The 14997-nt window shown below is 43.9% G+C and overlaps 1 protein-coding gene across 1 annotated transcript in view; it reads right to left on the reverse strand.

Moving 5' to 3' along the window:
- ripor3 (RIPOR family member 3) overlaps positions 1-5091 on the reverse strand; it is a 91643-nt gene extending 86552 nt beyond the window's left edge. Inside the window, exon 1 of the mRNA XM_080727996.1 lies at positions 4984-5091. The gene's annotated coding sequence lies outside the window, so the exon portion shown is untranslated. The remainder of the gene's footprint in view (positions 1-4983) is intronic.
- Between the last annotated feature and the right edge of the window lie 9906 nt (positions 5092-14997).

Below are 14997 nucleotides of genomic sequence, written 5' to 3' on the forward strand. Positions count from 1 at the left end.
TAATTGCGATTAATTAATTACAGAAAATTAACGTGATTAAAAACATTAACGCATTTTAATCGCACTTAGTTTTTGCACCACAGAACCTTCAGTTTCGGGCATACAGATCATATTGATGCACCAACCAAGAAGAGACAACAAACGCAAAGGGAGAGGTAGCCGATCAGAGCGCTTTGCTTGGCCCAGTGGATGCGAAATGTAGTTTTAAAAAACTCACTTGTTGATTCACTCGTACAACAAAATGTGTTTTACGTGAAAAAAATGCTTCTCAGGTCAAATATTTATATGTGATCAAACATGCGATTAATTTCGATTAATTAATTACAAAGCCTCTGATTAATTAGATTTTTTTTTATCGAGTCCCAGCCCTAAAAATAATATGGGGCTTCCACTATAACTTTTCAGGAATAGAAAGCCTGCAGTCTCTATTAGCTTGGATTCCCCATCGATGATGTCACTGGTAGACGGGTTTCTGACTGGCCACAGAAGTGGTGAAGTCGTCCTTTAAGTACATTTTAATGCCAACACTTTCATACTTTTACTCAAGTACATTTTGAATTCCGTACTTTTACTTGTAACTAAGTATTTCTACATTGCAGTATTGATACTTTTACTTAAGTAAAACATTTGAGTGCTTCCCCCCCCCCCCCCCACACACACACACACACATTTACACAAAAAGACCTGATTGTAGTAAGCTATAAACCGGTTCCCCCCAAGACCCACTCTCCAAAGAGCTGTTCGGTTCACACACACACACACACACACACACACACACACACACACACACACACACACACACACACACACACACTGAAACCATATACAAGGACCCCTCGTTGCTAAAGACAACAGAACCACAGCCAAGCAGTTCTCTGCAGACCTTCTTTTACAATCAAAGTGATCAATCACCCATCAGTTTCACCAGGGAATCAATACAGCTTCTATCTCATCTGTACAGCCGCCATCCGGAAACCAAACGCTGTTTTCCCACCAGAAGATTGTGAAATAAAACATATTTGTTCTAACAGCTTGAATCGCATCACTTTGATGGCCGGGTGTTGCGATGGGACGGATGTGTTTGCGCTGCTGTCAATCATAGAAACACCCTGTACCGAATTATGATAACAGGGTTTTAGTTGTGTGTGAAAATATGAAAGGTTGAGCAACTAGCTTCTATTTCATCACCAGAATACTGAAACTTAATCCATCTCATCATCAAGCTGTCAAAAACACAGACCGAGGGGGGCGTGTGTTTTACTGTTTTTTTCCTTCTGGGTATGATTTGTGCAAAACGTTGAATATACAGTATATACTTTTTTTTAAGTGAACATTTTTTAACTCAAACCTTTTTCCCAGGAAAAACATATAGAGGGTATGCGCGTGACATCACTGTTGCTGGAAGTTATGTGGGAACGCCTACTGAGTGTCTGCCATTGACAGCCCATACATCCAAACAGAAAAGTCCTTTCTGATTGCATTAAACAAAGTTAAACTCACCAACATTGCGGCTGTACTGAAAGCTTGAATTATCCTCTTTCTATCTGCAAAGTTTTTTTTTCATAAAATGAAAAATATTCTACCGGATGGAGACTCCATTTCTTCTCGTTTTTCACTATTTGTCGTCGCCATCAAGGTGCCAACTCACTACTGCCGCGCAGGTCAGAGGACCGAATTACAATGAGTATTAGTCTCACTGGGTGTTATTCAACTCTGCGACGTTGGAAGCGCTGTTTCGTAAAAACCTGGAAGAGCGTCTCCATCCGGTGGAATATTTTTCATTTTGCCCTAGAAAGGTATTTTAATCGTGTGGTGGGGGGGTCAGACCTCGTCCACTAAGTAGAGTAAGCTTTCAACTGTCCACTGATACCTTTGGTTTGATGAGGGGCGAAACAGTTTTTGTTATTTTTGGACCAGACGGCGGGGTGTTCCGGTTTTGCCAAGGAATACGGAGGTAGAGGAACATAGCAGAGCTATATAACAACATAAAGGTCTGAGCACCACTGATAGGCTATAGGTTATATAGGCTATAGGCTGACAGGCTATATAGCAACATAGGTTTTTCATAAAAGTGTATTTAGAATGGGCCTGATGGCTATCCAGATTGTTATCGATGGTGGGTGGGTGGGTGGGGGGCAGTTAGGGGTTAAAGGTCTTGCTCAAAGACACTTCAACACATAGACCAGGAAGGGAACCGGCAACCTTCTGATTACTAGACCTTTAATTGTGGGGTTGATGTGGATGGTTAGTTAGAATCCACAGCTCCTATAGCGCGAGGCATTGTGAGCTTGTAGATCTGCTATTTTTGGCTAAAGTTCTCAGAATATGGACGACAGGGTTCAAGTGGTTATTATAAAAAAAGGTTTCTATCACAAAGATTTGGAGGACCCCCTGTAGTAACTCTGAGGACCCCTTAGGACAGGGGTTCCCAAACTTTAAACCCATAAATATTTTTTTAATCCGAGGCACCCCTACATTATAATTTTCAATCCCAGCACCTTATATTTATAGCATATCGTCGTTGTCGGGTGGAAACCTTGTATATCCAAAACCGTTCGTTTTGTATTTATCATCTATAAAATGTACTAAACTAGTGAAAACAGCAGATCTACAAGCACATTGTAGATCGTCTGTTTTCACTATTTTGTGCGACAGTCTTGTATGATGAAGCAGGGCTTTGCTTTACCAAAAGACGTACACATTTGAAACTTGGAAATACGAGGTTTCTGCCAGACAGTGACGATATTTTAGTGATTATGTTGCGAGGAAAACGTTGAGATAATAACCATTTTGGTTAGAACTGACAGAAAATAACTTTGTACTTCAAGTTTAAAATGATACTAAATATTTTTTCAAGTGTCCAAATAAATTCCAAATATTATCATATTATCTCGCGGCACCCCTGGACTGCCGTCACGGCACCCCAGGGTGCCCCGTCACACACTTTGAAAACCCCTGCCTTAGGGGTCCCGGACCACCTGTTGAAGACCCCTGCTCTAACACTTCCCAGAGCCTGAAGATCCACTGCTAGCATGTTTAGTTTGATGGTTCAGATCCCATTGTAGGAAGAGAAACACCCAGCTAGCATGCTGGCAGCGTGTTGAACACACTCTCACTCACTCACTCACTCACTCACTCACTCACTCACTCACTCACACACTCACACACTCACACACACACACACACACACACACACACACACACACACACACACACACACACACACACACAAAATGTTGTGGTGATATGGGAACTCTAGAAAACCTTAATTGAATCAGTGAAATAAAAAAAAGTGGTGGAGCGAGATAAAGGAGAGAGAGAGAGGGAGGGAGATTCTAACCTCAGTTGTCATGTTTATTTCTCCTGGCAGCTCTACTAACAACCATGGTCATGAGAAAAATCTCTTTCACTCACACACACACGCACGCACGCACGCACGCACGCACGCGCGCTTGCATGTACGCACGCACGCACACACAGACTCTGACATGAAGACAGACATACGTATTCATGCAGGCAGGCAAGCAGACAGACAGGCAGGCAGGGGCTGATTGACCGAGAAGCTAACGGCTGCAGCCTGCGGGAAGTCTGCAGATGCGGGTCTGAAGACCCGGGTCTGGAGACCCCATACTACTTGACTTTACTGCCCCCTAGTGATTCGGTGACGATTGCATCCACCACGGCTTCGTAACTCGCGCGGCGCTCCGCCGGCCGCGCGGCCCTGGCCCGCTCTTTGCGGGCACTCGCGCCTGCGGCGCTCGGGCACGAAGAGCAGGACCAAGGTCCGCTGGCCTTCGCGCCGCTTGCAATGTCGTGGACAATCGAGCGGCTCCGCCTGGAGCTAAGGCTGCCACTGGGAGCAGTAGAGAGGTTGACCTGGGTCTGCAGACCTGTTTGCAGACCCAGGTCTCGCAGACGCCTTCCTGCAGACCTGTTTGCAGACCCAGGTCTCGCAGACGCCTTCCCGCAGGCTGCAGCCGTTACTACTTGGATTGACCCCTGCCTGCCTGTGATGTCACAGTGATGTGTCACAGTGAGATCAGAGCATGATGTCAGAGTAGCAAACCCATAGAAACCCATACAAATGTGTACACATCTACACGGACAAGCTGTGACATTTCTCATGGTAAACTGCGACCTTCGGTCGCAATCAAAATGTTGTTGTGGATTAAAGGGGGTACTTGGATTCAGCGATCAGGAAAAGCGGTACTGAAGCCAAAAAGGTTTGAGAACCACAGTATTAGAGTAGGCTATTACTGTAAATTGGAGAACTTCATACTGGAGTAAATTAAAGCATACAGCAACCCGCAAATGGCAATTAAACCACTCCATTCCCATTAAAAAGCAGAATCCACCTTCATAGGTAGATTTAAACTTCGAAGTCAGAAAAGGTCATAAAAATAGCAAAAATAGCTGATCTACAAGCTCAGTGTTTGCCAATCTACTGTCTTGCCAAAGGCAGGACGTGTGACGTTTTGAAATGGAACATCTGTAAGTAGTGTGCATTAGTTTATTTGATTATATCAGAGTGAATCAGAGTAAATTGAAGTGTATTAAAGTTAAGTGTTGGATGATGGTTTAATGACCTGACCTCACCAAGACCTTACAACACACACACACACACACACACACACACACACACGCTGCTTCACATTGGGAGAGTGTTTTTTGCAGGTCGTTCAGTCCGACCATTACCAATCTACCCTACGAAGTACACACCATTACCAATCTACCCTACCAAGTACACACCATTACCAATCTACCCTACCAAGTACACACCATTACCAATCTACCCTACCAAGTACACACCATTACCAATCTACCCTACCAAGTACACACCATTACCAATCTACCCTACCAAGTACAGTAATATAGTACAACACGCACGCACGCGCACAGACACACATGCACACACAGCTGTTGTAAATAAAAACAACACTAGCCAATCAGCAGTTCTGTTAGGAATAAAAACAATAATCTCACCTTGTCCTAGTCTCTGATGTCACAGTGAGTCCAACGCAATGCCACACATATCCACCGCTGAGTGTGTGTGTGCGTGTGCGTGTGCGTGTGCGTGTGTGCGTGTGCGTGTGTGTGTGTGTGTGTGTGTGTGTGTGTGTGTGTGTGTTATCTATCAGTGTGTGTCAGTGCTGATAGCATGAGCTGCAGCTCTGCTGCTGCTCCCAGAAGAAACAGTCCAAACTATCTTCTCAACCCTCTCTCTCTCTCTCTTTTTTCTTTCTTTCTTTCTTCTCACTTTTCTTTGCTTTTCTTCATGTTCCCCTCATCTGTCCTCACTTCTTCCCCCTAAAAGGCTTGTTTACATTCTGCAATGTTTTAAACTTACTTCAATCCTTCACTTCTCTCTCTCTTTCCAAACTCTTTCTCTCTCTCTCTCTCTCTCTCTCTCTCTCTCTCTCACTCTGCCTCTGTCTCTCTGCTATTCCAGCTGTCCTCACTGCTCCACCTCTCCTCAAACCTCTGGTGGGTTTCTCTCTCTCTCTCTCTCTCTCTCTCTCTCTCTCTCTCTCTCTCTCTCTCTCTCTCTCTCCTACTTAGATTTCCTGTTTTCCCTTTTTTTTCCCTTTTCTCTTTAGGAGGGGCTGGCTTTAAGATCTGTACATTTCAATGGTTGCTCCCCCATTCCAATGCCCCCCCCCCCCCCCTCTCTCTCTCTCTCCCTACCCCCCTCTCTCTCATCCCCCCCCCCCCCCCCTACAGGGTCACAGGCACACCGAAACGACACACATAAACATACTCTACAGACCATTCTGCTCTCAGATTCAATTCAACACAGAGCATTATGAAATATGAACGTACAGAAGACATTATGAAGCGTGTAGCTTAATGGATGCTTATCAGTGACATAGCCTAGCCTACTAAGCTGCGATACGGGGTCGGGGTGGATGGGGTCCTCCCTATGTTCCCCAGGTTCTATGTTCCCAGTGCACTTCCCCCCCAAAAAGGTTCTATGTTACCCACTTCCCCCCCAAAAAAAGGTTCTATGTTCTCCAACCACCCTCCCCACAAAAAGGTTCTATGTTCCCCGCTCAACAAAAACAAGGATCTACTGTACGTTCCCCACCCCAAAAAGAAAAAAAAAGAAAAAAAAGTATATGTTCCCAACTCAAATGCATGAAATGGTGGGACATCTGGGCACTGGAACATGTGGGCAATCCTAATTTAGGTGCCCAGTTGCCCAGATGTCTCTACCCCTATGTGCCCACTCGTCTAGGTGCCCACTCATCCAAATGCCCACATGTCCCTATGGCCCAGATGTCCAGGTGCCCACTTGTCCAGATGCCCAGTCATAACAAAAGTATGGTGTCCAGATGTCCCTAGTGCCCCCTGTCCCACTGGTATTCGTCATTTCTCTGTGTGTTTTGAGTTGTTATTAATAATTAGAAATGAATGTTTCCCTGCATTTTTGGATGAGTGGGGAACATAGAACCTGGGGAACATAGGTACGGTCCTGGGTGGATTTGCATTCAACAACTTGAATAATGCATGCATTCATGTATGACAATTTAAGGACTTTTAAGGCAACTACAAGCTCTCCAGGACAAGCTCTCCAGGACGCAAACTATAGCGACTATACGACCAAAAAATGGATCCTGATCCAATGTTTGGGAAACACTAGTTCTGGGTTGGTCAGAATAGGACTCTGCTAGGTCAGTCAGTCACCCCACATTCAGGTCACAGAGTGACGGATGCTTTTGTAACCCCAACATTCACTTAGTCACTGTCAGGCAGAAACCTTGTATCTCCAAGCTTCAAAAATGTACAGGTACGTTAAACATGTTGGTAAAGTAAAAGCCCTGCTTCATCATACAAGGCCGTCGCACACAAATAGTGAAAACTCACTAGTTTAAATCATGTTTTTAAAATGATAAATAGCTTACCAAACGAACGGTTTTGGACGTACTGTACAAGGTTTCCACCTCAGTGTTAATTTTTTCAGCAAATTTTGATTAAGTCTTAGTCTTACTTTTGAATAACACACCCCACTTAGTCTTAGTCCTGTCTCAAGGGGAACACACACTGGACGCGGAGGCGGCGCGGAGGCGGCGCGGAGGCGGCGCGGAAGCGGCGCGGAAGCGGCGCGGAAGCGGCGCGTCGAAACATACGGCCCCATTATTCTCAATGAACTAACCCACACTGGCGGCATCAGACGCGCGCAGCCGCGGGTCTGCCGCCTCGCCTGCCGCGCCGATACGCCACTGTTCTATTTTTCCAGCGTTGCCGTGCGGTGAACATGTTCTCCCATGGTTCCCCACCGGGGGAAATGGATGTGCTGTGTGGCAGCGCGCCGCATCCAGTTTGGGTTACCGCACGGCACTTCAAATGTGTCGATACCGCGGCGCCCGCGTCCAGTGTGTGCTCCCCTTTAGTCTTCTGACATTGTTTTAGTCTAGTCTAGTCTTAGTCGACTAAATATGAGAACATTTTAGTCTCAGTCTTAGTCTTTTTTTTTTACTTTTAGTCTTCGTCTTTTAGGATACGTTTACGTTTTTTACTGCCTGTTACTTGATCAAAATAAACCATACAAGATGTATTTGGCTTTAATTTCATTGCAGTTACATACCAAAGTTAACTAAAGTTGACTAAATCTAAGCCATTAGTCTTAGATTTAGTCTTAGTCTTTTGAATAACACAAATAATAGTCTTAAGGGGAGCACACACAGGACACGGGCGGCTGCGCAGCGTCGTGTCGCGGTATCGACGCACGTGAAGTGCCGCGTGGTTACACCAACTGGATGCGGCGCGCTGCCACACAGCACATCCATTTCCCCCGCTGGGGAAAAATGGGAGAACATGTTCACCGCGCGGCAACGCTGGAAAAATAGAACAGTGGCGTATCGGTGCGGCAGGCGAGGCGGCAGACCCGCGGCTGCGCGTGTCTGACGCCGCCGGTGTGGGTTAGTTCATTGAAACTAATGGGGCCGTATGTTTTGACGCGCCGCCTCCTCATTCGGTGTGTGTTCCCCTTTATTCTTCTGAAATTGTTCCACCTGACAACAACAATTTAGTCTCTGTTGGGTGGAGACCTCCTTATCCAAGACTGAACTTTACTTTTCAGGATTCAAATAAAAAAATTGCAAAGTTAGCGGCTCTCCAAGCTCAAAACGTGGCGTGTCGAGCTTGTAGATCAACTACTTTTGATGCTTTTGTGTATCCACAACTTTCCAACATCCCATGGTGCATTGCGCAGAAGGCGAGCGGCATTTCCGGCGTCGCAGCCGAGTGTGATCTACAAGCTCACAGCGGTTGCATCTGCGACGCGACGAGAGCTTGTATGTCTGCTGTTAACCGGAAGTGTCCCGCAGATAATACTACTACAGTAAAGTCTTGCGGAAACATGTGTATAAGCACAAATAAAGTTAGAATATGGAGATGAGAGGTTTCTTTATAGGCTAACGCAGAGTCATCTGCGGTGGTTCAGCGGTGGTTCAGCCCTCCATTAAAGGAAAGAGGTCCTTTGTTTTAATGCAAAATGCAGAACACACATTTCAGTCAAATTGGCCAATAAATCCTAAACCAATTACCGACCAATTAAGGAAATGCATGGAGCTCATGGTGTTAGGAAATGGATGGCGCCATCATGTTGGACACATTCTAGAGGAATTAAGGCTGCTCCACCAGAACCGAGACATGGACGAGGGATGGGACGATATGAACATTTCATATGACGATTATCGTGACAAAATAAATCACGGTTTACGATATTATCGCTTTTTTTTATCAAAATCCATTATCCTGGGGCCGGAACATTTGCCAAAAAATAGCCGATCTTCAAGCACAAGACCCCGTTGTGAGCTTGTAGATCGGCTATTTTTTGGCAAAGACATTTGCTAGAGAGTGAAAAAAAGTATGTATATTATAAGTACCTTTTACCAATTATAGATGGTTTAACCCTGCAAGACCCACGGTAGCTTTTTGGCTACGATTATATTTGATCATTTTTATTTAAAAAAAAATGTTTAAATCATTTGTTTTTCTGTTCTTTTTACATCTAAACATCAACATTGGATCCTATTGTTTAGTATTACAATGCCATTGGCCAGGATATTTGCATATACCTGTAAATACCCCCCACAGAGGCTTTTGTTGACAAAAGTGGAAATTAATTCTTCTCTTATGCAGCTTGGCAAATAAAAGGTGAATTGATCCCAGTGCATGACGGAGGACGATAAATTAAATCTCCACGATATGATTATCGGGAGTATTTTTTTCATCACGATAAACGATTATATGGCTTATCGTCCCATCCCTAAAATGGATGAGAGAATCCCACATGGATCATTCTCACCACGCACTCATCTGGGACGCTTTGGACCAGACGGCAAATTGGAGTCACCAGTAATTAGACTGGTGATCGAATACTCTGTTACATGCAGAGAGCAGTGTGGAAAAGTAACTAAGTACATTTACTCAGTAGGTTTTTACTTTACAGGAGATTTTTTACACATTTAAAAATTGACATTCTGCATAATAGCTTGGGTAAGTATTTTGATGCCAATACCTTTGCACTTTTACTCAAGTACATTTTGAATACCAGACTTTTACTGGTAACAGAGAGCTTCTTTTTACTTGAGTTTTTTTTTTTTTTTTTTTTTTATATTGCAATGTGAAGCTGGATCTGTTGGGGTTAGGGTTAAGCTGTGAAGATGGATCTGTTGGGGTTAGGGTTAGGCTGTGAAGATGGATCTGTTGGGGTTAGGCTTAGGCTGTGAAGATGGATCTGTTGGGGTTAGGCTTAGGCTGTGAAGATGGATCTGTTGGGGTTAGGGTTAGGCTGTGAAGATGGATCTGTTGGGGTTAGGGTTAGGCTATGAAGATGGATCTGTTGGGGTTAGGGTTAGGCTGTGAAGATGGATCTGTTGGGGTTAGGGTTAGGCTGTGAAGATGGATCTGTTGGGGTTAGGGTTAGGCTGTGAAGATGGATCTGTTGGGGTTAGGGTTAGGCTATGAAGATGGATCTGTTGGGGTTAGGGTTAGGCTATGAAGATGGATCTGTTGGGGTTAGGGTTAGGCTGTGAAGATGGATCTGTTGGGGTTAGGGTTAGGCTATGAAGATGGATCTGTTGGGGTTAGGGTTAGGCTATGAAGATGGATCTGTTGGGGTTAGGGCTAGGCTGTGAAGCTGGATCTGTTGCTGACATGCAAGGTCATTAACCTATAAGAACCCAGAAAGCATGCGTGTCATTTTTATTGGATTGTTGCCAAACACGTGTTGGCTATAAAAAAACCTTGCGTGTCATTCGTGTTTGAAAACACAGATCTTCTCTTCTTAGGCTCCTTAGCGCACATTCTCAGACGGGGGTCCACCCAAATACGTATCAATGTGGGGGTCCTCGAATTGAATCATTGTGAGAACTCTACGGACAGTGTGAAAGTAATGTGGAGTAGCATCGCTGCTTACCAGACATGTGGAGGTTGAGATAAGAAGAGGAGAGTTTCTATCTGTCCGTCTGTCTGCTCCCCACACCATGTGTGTGCGTGCGTGCGTGCATGCGTGCGTGCGTGTGTGTGCGTGTGCGGTCCAGCATTTCAACAGAAGGCTCATATACTTCAATCATACATTGTAGGAGCACAAGCCAGAAAACGTTCACTGTAGGACTGTCACAATTATTACTTATTTGAGTTAATCGCAATTATTTTGTCATAATCATCATAATCGTTTCCATGTTGAGAACTTGAGACATGTTAATATAGTTACAAACACTTTCAAAAAGTAGTGGAAATAGCAGATCTACAAGCTCACAACGTTGTGAGCTTGTAGATCGGCTATTTCCACTATCAATGTTTTGTTTTTTTTTGTCAAATATGTCAGTCATTTCTTTGTATATTTAAGTTGTGTGTCATGATTGCCATGTGCAACTTCAAAGCCTACAAGCCAAACTGAAATGTACAGTAATTGTCAATGACAAATACACAATTAAATCGTCAATCACAATTATTTTAGTGAGATTTAATCATGTAAAATGTCATAATCGTGACAGCCCTAGTTCAGTGTAAATGAGTCCAGCACTTAATTCCACATAATTCCTATCTATTTGTCCACAGAGCCATCTAGTGTTTGAATCTGGGGAACTGCAGGAACCGGGTCCAACATTGAGGAACCAGAATGGGTTCCATCACATGTGGAACCATCATTCTGTCAGAGCTTAAAGGAGTAGTTCACCCCCAAAATGACTTTTTTTTCTATTGATTACTCATGCCATGGAGGCTTGAGTTCAATAATATTTTTGGGTTTTTGTTGCATCCTAAGAATTTTTTTTTCTTTTTTTTTTTTTAATATATATTTTTTATCCCTCGGTTTTTGCAACCCATTTTTCTCACCCGGTGACTACCTAACCTGTAGTCCTGGTTTCCGCTCTCCCCCTGCCGCGCCAGGGGACATTGGGGAGCACCCGGCTGGCTAGGGGGAGGTAGTATAGAAACCAGGACCACTGCATGTTTTTGTGTGAGGGCCTATGCCCAAGGAGACACGGGGAGAACATGCAAACTCACCACAGAAAGGCCCTATCGCCAACCCCACCTAGGGTGTGGGTGCTGATGACGCGGGTGGAGGAACACGCCCCCAGCTTCCACAGCTTCCCCCGGCGGGAATCGAACCCAGGACTTTCTAGCTGTGAGGCGAAGTGCTAACCACATCCTAAGACATTTTAATTAAAATAACAAAAAGTGCATTTATCCTGAATGTTTCCCCATCCAGGGCCATGCATTTGGGTCCCCATCCGGAATCAATGGGGGTAAATTTACTATAATATATATATATATATATATATATATATATATATATATATACATATATATATATCTTAATACTATTATTGGTGAGGGAGGCCATGGAGGCCATGAAAGCCTATTCCCAGCAAACCAGTAAACGTAACGGTTCCCCTCTTGGCATATACACTGCTCAATACTCTGGCAAGCAACTAAGCTATGTTTGCTGCCATGATTGTACTTAAATGTCATACAATTAATATAAAACAAAAACTTTTATACAGGCATATATTTTAGCCACCTCTCGCTAGGACCCCCCCTCCCACCCTAATGCGCATGTGCGACTGCAGTGCACACACACAGTAGCAGCAGCAGCCACAGCAGGCAGACAATCGTATGGCATTTTTGGACACAACACGGATAGTATTGTTATTGCACAAGATACACACGCTGCAAACACATAAACAGCTTTTAGAAACACCTTTTCTCTTTCGGTTTTCGGCGGCGGCGGGGGCCGCGACCGGACCGTTTTAATGCCTCGGATACAGAGACAGAGAAAGATACACCGTCCTCCGTCGTGTGTGTGTGTGTGTGTGTGTGTGTGTGTGCGCGCGTGTGCGTGTGTGTGTGTGTGTGTGTGTGTGTGTGCGTGTGTGTGCGGCAGTGAAAACCTGTCTGTTTCTCTGTCTCTCTCCGATCCATGTTCACAAAAAACATTGCCTCACTCCATAACCACTGGATCGTGCATCATAATAATGCGTTAATAGAGCACGCACACCGAATGCACACAGTGACACATTCGCGATCGTGCAAATGCTATAGTGTAACTAAATAGCCAACGCATGTAACATTGTGTTGACGGAGGGACGCTACTCTAACGTGCAAGCTTCAATCGTTATGTTGCTTTCTGCAATGGAGAGCAGGGGTAGGATTAGGAATAGTGTAAACTAAGGACATAAGCCCCCACAGGGGGCTTTTTTTCTAGTATGTATATATATATATATATATATATATATATATATATGATTGCCTCCATGACATGAGTAATCAATAGAAAAAAGTCATTTTGGGGGTGAATTACTCCTTTAAGCTCTGACAGGATGATAAAACTGGTTTCCGGAAGCGGTTCCAAATGTCATGAAACCGCTTCATTTTGGGGTGAACAGCTTTAAATGTAAATAGTTTCAGAAATATTCACATATAGGGTTCAAGTGGTTTAAACTGAATGTGATGACCCCGGAAACCCCTCCAGGACCCCTGGGGGTCCCCAGACCAGTGACGTGATGCTGAGAGCTGTACAGTATGTATCATCATTTAACGTCCTCTATTTATTATGCTGCTGTTACATATCTGCTCTGTGCTCACTGCCAAGTTCACATTCCAACACCCCCCCCCCCCTCCCCCCAGAGAGAGAAGAGGGAGAGACATCTGATCAGAGAGAGAGAGAGAGAGAGAGAGAGAGAGAGAGAGAGAGAGAGAGAGAGAGAGAGAGAGAGAGAGAGAGAGAGAGATCTGATTAAAGAGAGACCAGTGGTGGAAAAAGTACTCAAATGTTTTAAGTATAATACCGCAATGTAGAAATCTGTAAAAGCCCAGAATTCATAATTAATGCACTCAAAATGTACTTAAAGTACCAAAAGTAAAAGTGCTCATCAGGCAGAATGTACAAACATCTTTTGAAAATAGCAGATCTACAAGCTCACAATGCAGCGCATTGCGAGCTTGTAGATCGTCTATTTTCAATCGGCCAAACTTGCTATACAGTATGGCTGAAGTGTTTGGAAATAATAATCAAAAATAAATCTACAAAGTAACTAAGGTGTTCAATTACATGTTGGAGTAAAATATTTGGATCTGAGATTTAGTGGAGTAGAAGTAAAAATATTGGAGTTTGGAAATACTCAAGTAAAGTCAAAATACATCAAAACCGTACCTAAGTAAATGTACTTAGTTACTTTACACTACACAAAGAGGAGAGAGGGGGGGGGGGGGTAGGCGTAGCAAGGAATTCTGGGTAATGCTGCACACATGAACTTTAATGTCCCCATGCATTCTGGGGTTCAAACATTTGGCAAAACCTGAGCTGATCTACAAGCTGCGTTGTGAGCTTGTAGATTGTAAAGTAAACTATTAATACAAAAGAATACATTTAAATGTACTAATTGCGTAAACGTCTTGAGGAAGTAATTCTGACGTTTAACAATCGATACATTTTCATGGGCGAGCCTAAGGAGGCCTATAGGGGTCCCCGGCCCGGACCCCATGTGGCCATGTCAAAGAACCTCCATTGACTGCGGACCCCCATCTGAGAAGATGATGTGCCAGGGACCCATAAAATAACATGTATTTATTCAAAGATTTCTTAGATTACAAAAGTCTATAAACACATTGTGACACGTTGTGAGCTTGTAGATCTCCCATTTTCGAATAGCCATAGTATAAAGTAGTTGAATAGACTTTGATGTCCGGTATGCATGTTTAGTTTTGCAGTAGTTACGCGGGAACGCCGACTGAGTGGCAAAATAACTACTTTCTGGCCTTGACAGCCCATACAGACAGCCCACAAACAGAAAAGTCCTAGCTGATTGCATTAAACGACGTTGAACCCACTTTGCCACTAGATTTGCCATTCACTTTATGCATGGCGCATACCCTATAGGCTACTTGTAACACGTACTGTAATTCACACAAAATGCTGCATGTTCAGAAAATAAAATAGCTTAGAACAGGATCTTATTTTTTTTACCAGTACCACTCAGAAAATATTTGTCTCTCCAGTCTCCACCATATGATGTTAAAATACAGTAGCGTACAGCTGCCCCATAGGCACAGTACACACAGAAGGCAAATGTATTCCTACACACAAAATAAAGAAAACTACCATAGCTTTATACCTTCTTTCTAAGCAATGGCCAAAATGATAATGTACATATACTGTAATGTACATATACTGTACAGTACATAGAGTAGGCCTATATAAGAACTAGGTAGATATAAAGGTGCTGTACTGTTGATGTCCAATTCCAAGGATTTACTTACATCTCAACGCAAACAACCAAACTGTCACTAACTCTGTTAAGCCCTTTGCACACAGGCGCGTTTAACCGCACGGATAAAACGGACAATATCATTTTTTGAAAAGAAAACAATGATTCTCTATGACCTCATGCACACCGGCTCCGAATTAGCCGTGCGACGAGTGGCTGCCGCTGTGCGTTTTTTTCTCGATCGAAACCAGTTCGATTCGTGCGTCTTGTCGCATGCGGT

The sequence above is a fragment of the Nannobrachium achirus genome (genome assembly GCF_963921795.1).
Source record: "Nannobrachium achirus genome assembly, chromosome: 6".
NCBI lineage: Eukaryota > Metazoa > Chordata > Actinopteri > Myctophiformes > Myctophidae > Nannobrachium > Nannobrachium achirus.